Here is a 16,481-nt window from a genome sequence, read left to right as displayed (position 1 = left end):
TCTAGGACTTATTATACATCAATTATTACAATCCTGGGTGGGTAGTTGTTGGTGGTAGTGTCTATGAAGTTCAATCAGGATGTTTAAAAGAAAATTATCCAGTTCCACAATTGCAGTTCAGTTTCTAGGGAGATGTCTTCCTCTGAAATTCTAATATGCCTTCCTAGGGCAGAATATGCTTGTTTTTTACTGTGTTTGCTCTAACAAGGATTGCAGTCTAATGGCCCGTTAGTGTGATGAAGTAGAGATGTCAGGCAACTGCTCGATCTTTGTGAGCGAATATCTGGTCACCCAAACAGATTGGCTATTCAGTTAACTAATCACCTACTGCTTATAACTCAGTTGTATCTGCCATGCAGCTTTAGCCAAAAGCACCCAGGCCTTTATATTTGTCCAAGTCTTCTTTTGTGGACTTTGAGTAGCATTTAAAATTGTTCTTCCAATAGATCTTGTACATTTCTTATTGATTCCTAGATATTTTATTTTTCTCTCTTTTGCTTGTATAAATAGATTTGTTTCATTAATTTTATTACCTTACTGCTTGTTAGTTCCCCACCTCTTTATTGAATTATCATTTTACTTGTAATTTTAATTAATTCTTTTGGGTATTTGAAGTGAACAGGAATATTATCTACAAATAAGAATAATTTTACTTCCTCCTGTCTAATTTGTACCCTTCATTTTTCCTACATACCTTGAGAAGACTTTTATATGATCGTGGCGATAAAGGAGGTCTTTACATTGTTCCCTGACTTTATTGGAGAAGCTTTCCTAGTTAGCTCATTAGATATGTTGTTAACTTTTGTGATGGTCGAAATAATAGGTAAATAAATAGGTTAGTCAAATTATGCTCACAAAATACTTTTCGTGAGGTAGTGTTTCAACAAGACTTTTAGAAAGTGTGGTTTTAGAATCAGAGTTTTTGGAATCTAAGGAGGTAATCACATATTTTCTTAAAATGTTGGTCTGTTGCTGTATTGAGTTATGTTAATAGACACATTAATAACAGGAAATCCTTACATTCCTGGAATAAGCAGCCTGACTTGATCATGCTAGATTATCATTTTGATATGCTGCTGGATTATTTCATAAAATTGTAATAAGATATAAGAATGTTTTATTCCTTCTGGGAATGATGATTGAGTAATGAATCATAATGATGATACAAAATAAGACAAATAAAATCACAGATATTCTTTGTTAAACTTACATGGGAGATGAAACCAAATAAAGTGGCAGGTCAATTAGTTAAATGCATCGCCTATATGTTTGTGCTTTGACAAAGCCTAAAATAGTCATTAAAATTAAATATGAGCTTTTAACAAGTGACAATCTTTATTACTACATGTTTTAAACTGATTATCTAATCATATAACTTTTAAAAATAGACCTATTATGGTGAATGTGTTAATAAAGTTATTAACAAAAAAAACCAAAACAAAAACCTTATATTCTTGTAATAAATCCCAGTTTTACTTCTAGAATGGTGGAATGAGAAACATGACAACATTGTCTCCAAGAAACAAAACTAACTGTAAATAATTATAGCAAAATAAAAATTAAAGTCTTCTGGGAAATTCCCTAAGGATATAAAGTAAATAGAGAAATATTCACTCAAGAAAATCTTCTAAATCTTAGTAAAAATTGTGAGAATCTGTAGCATTTAAACCACAGCCTACTCCCATAATACTCCCCAGCTCTGCCTATGGAAACTCTACTCTGGGTGCGTGTGGCAAAAAAAGAAATTCTGTCTCCCTCTAGCTCCCAGTCTATGGCTTTCACCCCAAAGGGGAAGGTCACCAATGCATCTTGTCCTACCCAACCCCATGTTGCAGAAATATTCTTCTGGGTGAGCATTGGCAATAGGACTGATGCTCCCTTCATTGTCAGAAACAATGAATATCTTGGCAGAGAGCAATTAAGAGGGTCTAGTAGCTGCATAATACTGATAGCAACAAGCAAAACAGCAGAGCAATCAGAAATTTAACAGAGAGCCATAGGGAAAGATATAAGAGCCCCCTTGAGATCACACTCAAACTCGGAAATCAGGAAGATTGTGCTCATTCACTAGGCTGCACCAAATCTCAGAGTAGGATGTGGAGCACACTTGCAAACAATCCCTAAGTCAGATAGATCCATTAACAGAGGGCAGAAAACAACTGGCATAGGGGACTTAACTACAACCTCTGATCAAATGTTGGCTGCCTGAATATTAAGCTACTCTAACCAAGGAATAACTTCTAGGAAGCCTTTTTATTTAAGAGTAAAATCACATGCACCCCTGCAGTCTGGAAGATTGTGCATATGCCCAAGACTGTGCCCTCTCAGAAGTCACCGTAGTGGGAATTTCCAAGCTACTAGTTCCTGGTTGAATGTTTGACAAACACTGACTGTGATAACAGCCCACAAGCCACAAACATATCCAACAATAAAGAATAGAAATATAAATGGTCAGAGGGCTTAAACACACTCTTTGATCACAAGGTGGCTTATGTTGACCAAGCGGCAATGCCTGGTAGCCAGGATAAAAGATAAAAACAAGAAAAAAACCTAAGCAGGGACATCAGAGGATTCAAACTACAGGGAAAATAGACTTTACAGAATCAGTTCAACCAAGTCACTAAACAAGTAAACAAATGAATAATCAAACAACAAAAACAATAACAACTCCCTACACGTGCTTATGAGTGGGAAACTGTCTTCATAGTTTTGACAACATATCACCTTAAGATACAGATTTTACCCAAAAAATTATGAGATATACAAAGTTCTGGAATGTGTACCTCGTATGAAAGAAAAATACAATAAGCACTGTTTTCTGTGGGACCCTGATTTTGGACTTAGCAGACAGACTTCCAAGCAGCTAATATTAATTCATTCCAAGAACTAACGCAAACCATGTGTAAAGAATTGAAGGAAGTCATGATGACATCAGCAAACAGTGAATATCAATAATGAGATAAAAATTATAGTGAAGAACTAAATGGAAATTCTAGAGCTAATCAAAATGAAAAATTACTGGATGCACAACAGTGGATTTGAGCAGGAAAAACAAAGATTCAGCAAACTTGAAGACAGATTATAAAGATTATCAATCTGAAGAACTGAGATAAAAATAAATGAAGTGATATAAACAGAGCCATATAAAAATGTGAGATTTCATTACAAACATCAACGTATGCAATGTATGCATACCGAAAGGATAGGAGATAGATAAAAAGTCACAAAAAATATCTGAAGAATTAATGGCTAAAAATATTCCAAATCTGAGGAAATGTATTGATCCACACATCCAAGAAATATAATGAACTCCAACTAAGATAAATACAAAGAGATCTACACTCAAATTCATCACAGTTAAATGTTGAAAGACAAAGACGAAGAAAATGTTTTGAAAGCTGAAAGAGAAAACCAGTTCATCACATTTGAGGGGAACAAGATACTTCACTGACTTCTCATCTGAAACAATGGCGTTCAGAAAGCAATGGTCAACATATTCAATGTTCTGAAGGTAAAAAACCAAGAATCTTTCAAAAATGAAATAAAGATAATTTGTTGTTATATCTCTATTTATAAAAAATAATGACAGAAAATTCTTCAGGTTGAAACCAAGCGACAGCAGACATAAATTCAAAGCCACATTACAAAAACAAACACTGCTTGTAAGGGAAATTATGTAGGTAGTCATAAAAGAGAGTATATATATTTCTTCTTCTTTCTCTTAACTGATTAAAAAAATTAAATAAAACAATATGTATATAACTGTGTCATTGGTATTATACAATACAAGTATATTATACAATAGGAGTACAAAGTAAGCAGGTGGAAGAAAAGATGTATTGGAGTAAAAAAGTGAAATTGTATGGTAGCACAAATGTCCAGGAAGAAATTCAAAGAATCAAAACTGGGATGATGAACATGTTCTATATTATATTTTGGTAATACTGGTCCAACTCTGTAACTTTACTGGAAAATTGGAACTGTATGCTTTAAATGGGTTTCTGGAGAAAGCATCATTTAAGATATACTTTTTTTTTTTTCCCTGAGGAAGACTTACCCTGAGCTAACATCTGTGCTCATCTTACTCTATTCTGTATGTGGGTCATCACAACAGCATAGCTGCTGATGAGTGGCGTAGGTCTACACCTGGGAACCAAACCTGGGCTGCTGAAGTGGAGCACACTAAACTTAACCACTAGACCATGGGGCCGGCCCCTGAAATATACTTTTATAGCAGATAATCAGATTTAAATATTCATTTATTAGTTCATTCCACAACATTATTTAGCATATGTTAAGTAAAAGCACTATGCTTGGTGTTAGACTTGTAAAGTTGCTTAGCTTGTCTGAGAGATTAAAGAAAAACCAGTGACACTAAGGATACAACCAAGACTTTAAAAAATGTTTTAGATTGAATAGTCTATAGGGAATACATACACATTAATTATCAGAATAGCCTTCAGTAGAGAAATGTTGAGCCATAGTGTATGGACTAAGAGATGAGATAAAACAGCAACATTGAAACAGAAATTCAATCTGTCTACCCCCTACATTTAGAATACTCAGCCAGGAAGAAGAAAATAGAAAACAATGGGGGGGGGGGGATAAAAAGAGAAATATAGGCAGATAAACATGTTTATACTAAAAATGAAATGGTATTCAGAATGCTATTTAGCAACAATCTCACATTCCATGGGACCAGGTCTTTTTAGAAGGTTCTGCTTGATTCAGTTCTTAAGAAATAGAACATTAATGGACATTTTGGAAAATCGCATTGTTTCTTATTCTATGTGTGTATTGGACACTGTTTTAAGTGGAAGAAGGAAGATGGTAAAAATTTGGAATGATGAGAATAAGAGAAAAAGATAAAGATTTCTCTGGCAGATGAGGCTTGTGCTGTTTCTTATTTCTCTGTCTTCCTGCCCGGGATTTGTTGACTGGTGTAATCAAGTGAAGGAGCACTGGTGATGGATGTCAGATGATTATAATTTCTGTGTTGTTGTTCCAGCCGTCACAAGTCTGAAATATTTTCAGAATGCTGCAGCTGCAACTGATGCCATTTCTGAGCAATGATCATAACAATTTGCAAATATACATGGATTAGCGTGGTACTAATGTGAGCCTTGGAAACCAGTACACAGCGCAGCTGTTCAGTTACAGCGTATAAATGTCCAGTCCTATGGGAATGGTGTCTTTGTACCAGGATGCGGCTGCCCACTGGCTTTCAGAATGGCACAAGTATAAATCACAAATTAAATGCATCCCTGGAAGGTGTATTATCTCTCTTTATACACCGAAAGTCAAGAAATCAAAATTGAGGTTTATATCTATGGACCAACTTCATCTGTAAAGAATGTTCATGGAACACTGAATTGATTAGCTGTTGGTTGAGTTAAACTAAAGGTAATGATTAAGGCCTTTTAAAAATCATTTTTAAGATGAAAAATCCTGAGAAATTGGTTTTCCATAAAATTTAATTTTTACATCAGAATAGAGCTTTACCCGTGCAGTCTTTTTGTGCATGAGTGAGGAAAACTGGCCCTGAACTAACATCTGTTGCCAATCTTCCTCTTTTGCTTAAAGAATATTGTCCCTGAGCTAACATCCATGCCAGTCTTGCTCTGTTTTTGTATTGGGACGCTGCCACAACATGGCTTGATGAGTGGTGTATATGTCCGCCCCTGGGATCTGGACCCACAAATCTTGGGCCACTGAAGTGGAGTGCACGAACTTAACCACTACACCACCAGGCTGACCCGTGTGCAGTCTTTTAAGAACCGTATTTTATCTGATAAAATTCACAGAATGATTTGTGGCTCTTATCCTTAGGAAACCAAAACAAAGACAAATAAGCAGGATATTTCAATTTTTCCCTCAATTATATTTTGTGTAAGTTTCTGCCTGTCTTAAAAAAATGTATACATATACTCATGTATGTATATATATATACAGTCTTTAGGGAGAACAAAGTGGTAACCATTGAATTTTATTTAATAATCTCAGTTTTGGAATAGATCTATTTTTAATGGTTTAAATGAATTTGCTGTTCAGAGTGTAAAGTGCCTCTTTCATATAAAACTAGATTTCAAAGTACCTCAACTGTGAGATCATCAGCAGAGCTTTCACTGGTGTTTCTTATTTTCTTTTAGTGATATTCTGTATGTTACCCATGAAGAATGTGTATGTGGAAATAGAAGTACATGTACTTACCTTAATCATATTTTGTTAGTTAGTCTAAGGGTTCTAAAAGATATTTGACAAATTGTAGGATCCTCTTCCACTTGATACTCATCAGCATTAAAATAAGGTGAGAAGTAATGTTTGTACATCAGAGATGTAGATCCATGCTCAGTTGCCCCTAGTCTATAGAGTGCAAAAGAATTAGAGAAGCTCCTTTTAAACAGTAAAGGGCCTCGCTCCATGATTCTCAGATCCAAGGCAGGCTAGAGGAGTTCGTATTTCATCAAGCTTCTAGGTTATTCTTTGTCTTTCACCAAAGAACCACAGAATGAAAAATGCTGCACTGGGACAGGATTCAAAGAAGAATGAAATTAAACCATGCTTATTGACTGCTTTATGCATAATACAATGCTTGGGGCTTAGAGATAAAGCAGAAGCAGAAGTCTTGGCCATCAATCCGAAGGAGCTAATGATACAGTTTTGAAAAAATTAAAATGCACAAGACAGGGGCTGGCCCCGTGGCCGAGTGGTTAAGTTCGCGCGCTCCGCTGCAGGCAACCCAGTGTTTCCTTGGTTCGAATCCTGGGCGCGGACATGGCACTGCTCATCAAACCACGCTGAGGCAGCGTCCCCCATGCCACAACTAGAAGGACCCACAACAAAGAATATACCCCTATGTACTAGGGGGCTTTGGGGAGAAAAGGAAAAAAAAATGCACAAGACAAGTAAACAATATAAAAGGGATAATCAATTAAATGAACAGTATTAACTGAGTGATGTTAGTATTGAAGGAGATCAGGGAGGGCCAGAGTTCTCTGGTAATGTGTCATAAAGATGATGAAATAAAGGACTTGGTTGGATGAGAACAATTTGAATACTCAGAGGTGAGTAGATAGGGTCTTATTGATTAAAGCTGTGATTTTCAAGTTATGCAGGTAATATGAGGTAAGAATACTATTTGCATGTTGAAGAGAACTTAGAAAGTGTGTTGAATAAGTGGTGTGACATCAAATTATGAAGAAAATTGGAAACCAGGCGGAGTAGCAGATTCTGCACTGATGACTTTGTCCCTTGCACTGTTAGAATATGCAGACTATTTCATGTGATACAAGAGCGACTCTGACGAAACTTGAGTAAACATGTGAATAAAACACTCTTTTATAAAAGGAAAAATGAGAATATGAAAGAAGTGATTGTTACTTATTCAACAACCTAGTCTAACCTTAATACACTAGGTAGAGCAGAAGGACAAATAGTTTAATTTTAAATGTAGAATTAGAAAAGGCCACAAAAGCTTTCTAAGCTATTTCCCTCATTTTCCAGTGCATAGCCTGGACAGTATATGTCATAATACCCAATTCTATTTTTGCTCTTATTACACTGTGCTGCAATATGTTGAAAAAGACTAATTTTATGTCTCTAGGATGTTGAGTTATGGTTACTTAGTTTTAGAAATTCAATTAAAATTTTTTTAAAAATTCAATCTCAATTTGCCTGCAAAATATTCTAAAAGTATAAAAGAAATAATGAGCCTTCTCCTCTATTCAGTGATTTTGCCATGCAAATTGTGTTTATTGCTAAATTAGTGGTATATGCTTTTTATTTGTAAATTTTACGAAATCGTTATTTGGGTATAAATACTACATTGAAGTAGAGAGGATCAAGAACATAAATGGAAGATTTATGCTAAAAAAATAGGATCACTACTTCTGCAGTAAGAAAGAATTAGAAGAGAATGGGTTGAAATTTCAGAATGAGATAGGAGGGACCAGATGTAGAAGCTTTCTCCACAAGAGAAAAAAATTGTTCCACTGGTAAAAGAGCAGCAGGCTTAATGTTTGAGGGCTGAGGGGAGTTGATGTTGTCATAACCACTAGGAAAAATAGGAAATGGACATAACTTGACTAAAAGTTTTGAATTCACATATACTTTTGTGTCAAATACTCCCTATCCTGTGATAGAGCCTCATCTGGGAATCCAAAGATGAATAAGGCATGGCCTCTTCATCACCAAGCCTGGCCACAGTGGGGACAAGTTGAGTTAGAAAACATGAGGTTGTTGAGGAACCAATTACTATATTTATAGTTTTTTCTTTGCATAATGTTTAGTTGTCAACAAGAAATAGAGATAGAAAGGGTAGTGGAAATTTACCTAGATTGGGAATTGATAGGAGGAAGTGAGATGAAAATTACAAGAGAACAGGAAGCGATAAAGGTCAGTGTGTGTAAGCAACGGTAATATGGGATTATATTGGGAAAGTCACTTAATCTCTAAACAAGTTTCCTTATTAGTAAAATGAGGATAATTGAGTTTTATGAGGTTATTGTATACCCAAAATCAGACTATACATATGAAAGCGCTTTGAAAGAAAGAAAATACTCTTCATATACACCATTTTAGAAAAGTCTGCCAAAGAGAAACGATTCCCTTGTTTTCTCCTAAGTTGACACATTTTCTAAGGTAAAGGATAATAGATTGATAAAAGGAATAATGGCAGATTTCCATTATTTCATTTTTTCTAGTTTGATGTTAATGTTCACTGTGTTGTGTAGAAATGGATATTTATTCACAAACAGTTTTTGACATTCTATGACAGACAGTGGTTACCAGGCAATCAAGTTTATTGACCTGTGGAGAAAAATGGATAGTCTTGAGCTCCCAATAAAGGGTACAGTAAATCTAGTAGCTGTGTAATTAACTTATAATTATGTAAGCAATAAAGGCATAATTATAACATTATTAATATGTTAAAATTATAAGGAATTTTCTGGCATTTAATTAACATTTACCAAGGCAGGCTACAGCAAATTAAATATCAATTAATAAAAATACTGACATTTATTTAGATACTCTATTAGTTGTCACAATTATTAACTTGTTATCACTGGCTTTTAAAATTCCGATTAAGTGCCTAAATATTCCTTACAATTTTTATGTGTTAAAAATCTAATTATATTAGTGCCCTGTAATTTAAAATTGATTACACAGCATCTCTCATAATGAATCTCAATACTCTCTTTACTGTCAATTGACGCATAATTGACATGTATTAACTTATACAAGCCAAACAAACACTTCCACAGGAACTAAGCAATCTTAAAAATTCTCTCTTCCTTTCAAATACTCAAGATTATAAACCTTAAATTTAAAAACAAACAAACAACAATGTGTTAAACCTATGGCAGCATCTATGTCCAGCACAAAAGACTGGATGTGGCTCCTTTGTAGCTGTTCCATGCCTTTGGATAGGATCCATGGTTTAGAATATGTGCTTTCAGACATATAGTTGACGGCCTAAGATATTTGTATGTAAATTTAGCTTGTCTGTTTTAATCTTACTCATATGAGCACCCTTGGGAAGCTTATGGTATAAGATAATTTCCGAAGCAACCACCGACTCCTATGACCAACAGATGTAAAAGCATGCCTATTTAGTACATTTATGGTGAAAGACATCTTAACTAGTGTAAAATATTCATCATGGCCATGTTAATCGCAAACTCTTACAATTCAGTTCTTTCACCCAAAGCTTTCCAGTTACCAAGATGAGATAAGAAGTTTGAGAAATCTACTAAGAGATAAGCTAATGTCTTTTTAAGACACAAATGATTGCATTAAAAAGAATTGGTGGAAGTAAATGAAGAAAGCCACCAAAAGTAATAGTTAGTTAAAATAGCCACTGTTTTATGACATCCATCATATAATGTGCAAATGCTTGCTATTGTTTTTATCTAGTATTAAGTTCAATTTTATAGTCTGAAAATCCTGGTTGAGGAGAACTTACTTGAAAAAATTCTATGTTCATGTATATTTGGTAATCTTTTCTTCAAGAGTCAAGGATATTCTAGCAAATAGAAGAGTATGAGAAATCCTGCAGAGAAGAAATCTATTTAAGTTTGTCAAACATAGTGTTTAAGCAGAGAAATTTTAATTCACATCATGCTTATTAATCTGTCAACAAACTAGAACACAGAAAGGCTCTGGTAGAAGATGGAATTATTTAAAAATCAAAAATACTGAATGCAGTGTTCCCTGGACTATCTTAATCCTGAGAGTTTTAGTTAGAGGATACAATGTGTGGGAAATTTAGTGATAAAAATTTCAGGGCTCTTCTGATTAATTTATAAAGTTAAGAGTGAATGTGTAAATTTTAGCCAAATCTGTGACATCTTAAGGGGGTGTGTGTCAAAAGTCTTATTGAAGAAAAGAGAGAATGTGTTCGTTACTTGTTTTACTACACAATAGGATAACCTGGCCCAAAACAAATGTAGACTTAAGTGTTTGACTGTTAGCAGGTCCTTAAATATTACAGACGTTTAAATAGATGGATGTAACATTAAGAGTAACACAAACTTCCTTTCAGTTACAAAAAAATTTAAGATGAAGGTATATTTAAATAAATAGTAATCAGGTAAATTGTGATATATTCAATGCCTAAGAAATATATTTGAAACCCTAAATCAGTAAGAATAATAATAAGCAAATGATAATACGGCAGACCGTACTATCTCTGTATCCTTGACATCCTCTTTAGGAAATAGGCCTTTGACTCCAATTTCAAATATAATTGTCTTATTTATTATAACTGCCGCTTAGATTTTGTGGTTCTCATTCAAACTAAACCGCTTGCCTTGCTAATATCCCCTTAACTGATCTATCTCAGAAATGAACTTTTCAAAACTAAAATTGGCATAATTTACTTTTCATGACACAATGTGTCATTCTCACGGTGACTGTCAATCTTCCTGAAAGAATCAGAATGCCCACTTAATCTAAAGCATGTCTTAATGAATCACACATACATTTTAGTTTTTTTAATTTTAACCTTTTAAATTATGAAATATATTATATAATATGCATAAATCAAGTGCCCAAAAGATATGTACTGTTTAACAAATTACTGTAAATGAAGCCTTGCATAATGCCCACCAGGTCAAGAAGTAAAGTATTGCCAGCATTTCAGGTGGTCCCTGCACGACTCTTTGCAATTAAAATTCCTTCTCTCCTCCTTGGATATAAACATTATTTTGATGGCAAAGGTAAATAAATGCTTTGTTCCTTTGTTGTAGTTTTACCAATTGAGTATACATTTGAAATATTATAGTTTGTATTGTCTGTTTTAAAAACTTTATATAAATGGAATCGTATATACTCTTTTATCTCTAGCTTTATTTATTCAAATTATACTTGGAATTTTATCCATTTTGTTGTATGTCATAAATTTTGTTCAATGTCCTCTGAATACACTGCCATTTATTTATGCATTCTACTGTTGCAGATGTTTTTATTTTTTCCAGTGCTTGGTTATTATAAATAATGCTTCTAGGAACATCCCTATACATGTGCAGACGCATGCATTTCCGGAGTAAAGAGGAATTACTTTATGGTAATTGGTTCAGTAAATATATGTCCCATGTTAGTAAATACTGCAGCACAATTTTCCCAGCTGATTTTACCAATTTACACTCCCAACAGAAGTGCCTTGTAATGTCCATTGATCTACACCTTCAATAAACTTTGGTATTGTATGTCTTTTTTATTTTGCCCATTCTGTTGGCTGTGTGATTGTATCCAATTTTCATTTCTCTGATGAATAAGCATTTGAACATATCTTAATATTGCATATCGACCAATGGAAAAACCTCTATTGAAGAGCCTGTACAAACCTTTTACCCACTTTTTATTGGCCTGTCTGTCTTTTTCTTAGAACTTTGTGGGGGGCATTATATTATCTGGGTACAGGTCTTTGCTAGATATATGCACTGCGTACATCTGCTCACACTATTTGGTTTGACTTCCACCTTCTTCATGGTGCATTTTAATTAATAGCAGGAGTTAATATTAATGCAATTTAATTTATCAAATATCCTTTCACATTATATTCTGCCAAAGAAACTTTGCCTGTTTCAAGCTAATAAGTATGTTTTCACCTAAAAGCTTTATTGTTTTACTTTTTTCCTATGATGCATTTGTAACTGACTTTTACATATATTAATCAAGGTTTATCATTCCCTTTTAAAAAATGTGGATGTCTAATTGAAATAAAACCATTTATTTAAGAGATAATTTCCCCCTTTTCTGGCTGTAGTCATTAATCAAAGACCACTAATATCTCATTGTTTATTGTCTGTTCTTATACTAAATACCACAACTTCTAAACTACTACGTATTTATAATGGGTTTTGATATCGAAATCTTTAATTTCTCCAGGTTTGTGTTTCTTTTTCTAGTTTTCTTTGCCTCTTTGGGACTTTTAATTACCATGTACACTTTAGAAGGAGGCTGTGGATCTACACAAATACAAATTTTTATAGAATTTTGAACATGAGTTCATTGAATTTACGGAAAAGTTTTAAAATAGTTTTCAAATCGTTGAACACTTTCCAATCCAAGAAACTTTTCTTAGATTTTTTAAAATTCATATTTAATAATGTTTTGTATTTATAAGTGAGGAAATTTTGCACATATTTTGTTATATTCATTCACAGGCGTTCGATGCTTTCTAATGCTGTAATAAATGAGACGACTTAAAAACTTTTCTGTTTTCTACAATGACCTTGCATTCAATAAACTTGATACATTCACTTTTAATTAGAAAAGTGTGACCATAGAGTCATTTAGATTTTCTATATATACAATCACATCTTTGGCAACTAGTGACAATTACATATCTTTTTTCCTAATCTTCATAAATTTATTTTATTTTCTTTGCCTTACATATCTGGCTAGGACCAAGTTTACCATGTCGAATAAAATTGTGACAGAGTGTTCTACCAAAATATTGAACAGGACTAAGAGTAGACAGGGTTGATGACAGAAGGGCAATAAAAATGTTTAAACCAAGTCACAGACAGAAAAACAAATGGAAGATGAAGAAAATAGCAGGAAAACTAAGTGGAACGTATCAAAAAGTTCTAATGAAAGTATAATTAGAGAAACATTTAAGAAGATGATGCCCGAAAATATTCCAAAATTGAAAAAAGTTATTAGTTCACAAGCTGAAAACATGTAGAAGGGCAACAAAGAGAACATACTGAGGCACATACAAGTCAAACTAATGAAAGCAAAAGGCAAAGAAAAATCTTAAAAGTTGATGTGGGAGAAGATACTTTACTTTGAAATATTAAAAATAAAAATGACAATGACTTCCATCAGAAATTAAGCGATAAGACAATGGAATAGCATGTTTAAAATGCTGAAATAACTTCCAAAGTAGAAGTCTATATGTACTGGAAATATATTTCAGAATGGGAGAAAAAAGGAGAGAAACATTGAGAGAAATTCTAAAATGAGTCAAAGCAAGCAGAAGAAAATAATTAGTAAAAATTGGAGCAGAAATCAAAGAAATTGGAAAAGGAAGTCAGTAAAGAAAATCAACAAAACCAAAAACTGGTTCTTAGAAAAGGTCAGCAAAATTGATAAGTTTCTAGACAGGTTAACCAAGAAAAGAAAAAGAGAAGATACAAATTGCTGATATCGGAAATGAAAGAGTGATCATCCCTACTGATCTCTTAGACGTTACGGATAAAGAATATTATGAATAACTCTATGTTCCAAAATTTGATAGCTTAGATGAATTAGATAAATTCCTTGAAAGACACAATCTACCAAACCTTACACAAAGAGAAATACATAATCTTAATAGTCTTATATTATTAAAGAAATTTGATCAATAATTGATAATCTTACATAAGAGAAAGTACCTGCCTACATGTGTTCACTGGTGAATTCTACTAAACAATTTATGACAAAATTATACCGATTCTCTACAATCTTTTCCAGAAGATAGAATCAGAGCAAATACTTCCTAACTCATCCTTTGAAGCCATTACCCTAATAACAAAAACAAACACATCGCAAGAAAACTACAGACCCGTAATTCTCATGAACACAGATGCAAAAATCCTCAACAGCATATTAGCAAACATGAATCCAACAATCTATGAAAAGAATTATACAACACAGCCACGTGGGATTTATTCCAGGTATGCAAGGCTGAATCAGTATTTGAAAATCAATTAATGTAATCCATCACATCAACAAACTAAAGAAGAAAAATAGTATGATCATATCAACAGAGGCAAAAAACACATTTAACAAAATTCGTCATGCAGTCATGATTAAAAAAAGCTCAGAGGAATAGAAGGGAACATCATCAACTTGATAAAGAACATCTACAAAAAATCTACAGCTAACATCAAGCTTAATGGTAAGGAACTAGATGCTTTCCTGCTAAGATCAGGAACAAGGCAAGGATGTCTGCTTTCACCGCTCCTATTCAACATTGTACTGGAAGTCATCATTAATACAATAAGATAAAAAAAGAAAACAAAAGGAGTTCAGATTGGGAAGGAAGAAATAAAACTGTCTTTGTCTGCAGATGATATAATTGTATATTTGGGAATCCAGAAAATCAACCAAAAAAGCGCTGGAATTAATAAGCAATTATACCAAGGTTGTAGGATGCAAGGTTAATATGACAAGTCAATTGCTTCTCTATATTCCATCAGTAAACAATGGAAATTTGAAATTAAATACAAAATACCATTTCTATCAACACATTAAAAAGAGAAATGTGTAGATGTAATAATCTAACAAAATATGTACAATGTCTACATTACTATCAACAACTCCTCTATTCACCAGAGCAGCTGGACTCTGTGTTTCTCTCCCTCAGTCTACTGCCCGGAAGTTGCCTGTAGTCTGAAAGTCTGGGCAATTGGAGGTACCTTCATAATAAAGAAAAGAATCATAGAAATTTGTGATTCCTGATAAAGGTTTCTTTTCTCTTCCTTCAGAAAAATTGTATTGAAAAGCAGTCAATCGTTCAGAAGAATCAACTGGCTGAATTTTCAGTTTTTATATGACAGTGAGCTATTTTCATTGAATTACATTTCTAATACAATTTTGATAGAAAATATTTTAATTATTAGATAAACGACCAACCAACAAAACCAAACAATAAAAAAAACATACATACAGAAAAACAAAGCTAAGCAAAAACAAACAAACAAAACAACATCCTGGCTCATCTGAAGTATAAACATAAACCTTAAATCTTTTTCTGGTCACGTTCTGCTCCATGACAGACAGGGAACTAGCTTAAAGCAAGAACTAAACGTTAGTTTACCATTTGTATTCCATAATGGTTTGTGTAAGTGTTTGTTGGATGTCTCTATAAAATAGGCCTTGGACTGATTTTTATTGTAATTTTCTTGTTTTCTGTTTTTAACATCACAAATCTTACAAATTTGATATACATAGTCTTGGCAGCTCAGCCTTAGACTAAGATTTCTTAGGAGAAACACCTCTTTCCGTGTACAGATAAGTGTTAATGTGTATACCCGTGTTAGTGGGCTACTTTCTCTTTCTGGTCCCAACTATTGCTGAGAGGGTAGCACCCTAAGATCTCTTATCTTATGAATTCATCATTTTCTGTCTCAAGTCCAAGTCTTGTCTCCAGTCCCCAGCTGGAGATGAATATGACCAATCTGAGCTTACCAGGACTGAAAACACTTCTGACCCAAGAAATTCCTGTTACTTCTCCTGTGTTCAATGCAGAAAATGCAAGAGGATTTGTATTAAGTAAACGAGGTTGGATTTTTCAAACTTATATATATAATTCAGAAGATGTTAGATTAGGATATATATGGTTTGGGATAATGTATTTTGAACTTTTCAGTATGTCTTTGCTTTTATATTTCAAAGAATGTGGCAAATGTCTACTTTTTGGCAATGCTTCAAGACAAATAATGAACTGTTTCTTACTTAAATGCTTCAAAATAAATAATGAATTGTTACCCGAGGAAGCTGTCAGCAAGTTGACTTATATCTCTAATGGCTAACTTATCTGACACTTTTGTAGGGAGAGTTTTCCCAGCACTGTGAAAACAGAAGAGTTAAGTGTTCAGATTTCAAGGGACTTCTGTGCATACAAAGTACACCGATACAGGTGCAGTTATAAATAAGCAAGTGTTGAACGAGCTATCAATAAGGTTGCTGAAGGAGACATCAAATCTGCAGAGCAGTGACATCGCCAGTAAGTTGGGGAGTAATTTTTCTAGAATATTCAGGGATTGATGATGCTATCAGTAATAAATTAGATTTGTCCTCCTTTCCAGATTATTCTAACATTTAAAAATTAATATTTGTACATCAATCAGTCTGCTAAGGTATTCACAACTTCTGAGCTATTTTTAATTAAAATCTGAATCCTAGTAAGGCTACTATGATATTTTTTTTATGGGCTAAAGTATGGATCTTGCATAAGTAAATGCATAATGAATTAAATTTTTTTTCGG

Source organism: Equus przewalskii, chromosome 22 (genome assembly GCF_037783145.1).
Source record: "Equus przewalskii isolate Varuska chromosome 22, EquPr2, whole genome shotgun sequence".
Taxonomy (NCBI): domain Eukaryota; kingdom Metazoa; phylum Chordata; class Mammalia; order Perissodactyla; family Equidae; genus Equus; species Equus przewalskii.
This window is presented reverse-complemented; position numbering follows the sequence as displayed.